General features: G+C 41.2%; 1 non-coding gene across 1 annotated transcript; it reads right to left on the bottom strand.

The window, feature by feature from the left end:
• Positions 1 to 461: 461 nt before the first annotated feature.
• On the bottom strand, positions 462 to 624 carry LOC119806137. Its single transcript, XR_005284165.1, has one exon. It is a non-coding gene; the product is annotated as a U1 spliceosomal RNA (small nuclear RNA).
• Positions 625 to 1,477: the final 853 nt, after the last annotated feature.

Raw genomic sequence — 1,477 nt, 5'->3', positions numbered from 1 at the left:
CAGCATCCTCGTGTGGCATCTTTCTAAGAAGTTTTTAATTTGATGAAACTGTCCACTTCTCTTTTTTTAACATTTTTTTTTTTATGTCTGTAAGATGTTTTGCCTGGATGTGTCTGACCAGTGTGTGCATGCAGTGCCCACAGAGGCCAAAAGAGGGCAGCACATCTCCTGAAAACTGGAGTCACAAATGATTGTGAGCCTCCATGTGGGCCTAGAAACAAAACCTGGGTCACCTGGAAGAGCAGCAAGTGCTCTTAATCGCTAAGCCATCTCTCCAGCCCCTGATTCCAACTTTATTAATTGTTTTTCTGTTTGGTTAATTTGTCTGTTCCACTTCTCTCTCGTTTCTGGTTTGCTGTATCAGATATGGCGGATTCCTTCCTAGCTCTCCTTAACTCAACTGTCCTCAAGAAATGTAGCCTTTCCTGCACTGCTTTGTGAATGCTATCATGTTTTTATTTTCGGGGAGAGCAGGAACACAGTCCCCAACTACCACAAATTATGCAGTCAAGTTTCCTGAACATGGGAAAATCACAAGGGTCAGCATATCCCAAGTGTAATGGATAAATCACCCCCAGGAAGCCCACCTTCTCGATAGCTGTATCCCTCCTGTCGGGTCTGTATGTGTATAGTATTCTTTCTGGTACCATCTGTAGTACTAGATTGGTGATCTTGAGCTGCCTTAGCTTGTGCTTACCTTCAAATGTCCTTATTTCTCTGTCAATTTTAAAAGACGGCATTGCCAGTTTGAAGTTACTTGCTTTCAAATCTTGAAATGGCTCTTCTGGATTACTGACCTGTTAGTGACAGACCTGAAGTTATATGGGATATTTACTTTTATAGATGAATTGTAGTCAGACTTCTTTGTCAGGCCCACAGACTCCCCAATGATGACACAGAGACTTATTAATTATAAAAGATTAACTGATAGCTTAGGCTTGTTACTAGCTAGCTCTTACAACTTAAATTAACCCGTTTTTATCAATCTACTTTTTGTGGCTTTATTACCTTTACTCCATACTACCCGTACTGCTTCCTCTTCGCCTGGCTGGTGACTCTTGCATCTCCGCCCCAAAAATCCTACCTACTGGCTGTTCAAATTTTTATTAAACCAATCTGAGTGGCAAATCTTCCCAGAATATAAAAAGATTATTCCACAACAATGAATTGGTATTTTCTGTAGCAACTTTTTAAAAATGTATTTATTTTATACATATGGATGTTTTTCCTGCATGTATGTCTAGGCACCACAATTGTGCAGTGCCTGCAGAGGCCAGAAGAGGGCACTGGATGCCCTGGAACTGGAGTTACAGATTACCTTACAGGTGCTGGGACTCAAACTTGGATCCTCTAGAAGAGCAGCCAGTACTCTTAACCACTGAACCATCTCTCCAGCCCCTCTAACAGCATTTTGTTGTTTGTTTATTTTCTTCTTTTTTGTTGTAGAAATAGGATCTCACTACATAGCCCTGGCTGG

The sequence above is a fragment of the Arvicola amphibius genome, chromosome 1 (genome assembly GCF_903992535.2).
Source record: "Arvicola amphibius chromosome 1, mArvAmp1.2, whole genome shotgun sequence".
NCBI classification, from domain to species: domain Eukaryota; kingdom Metazoa; phylum Chordata; class Mammalia; order Rodentia; family Cricetidae; genus Arvicola; species Arvicola amphibius.
This window is presented reverse-complemented; position numbering and strand designations above follow the sequence as displayed.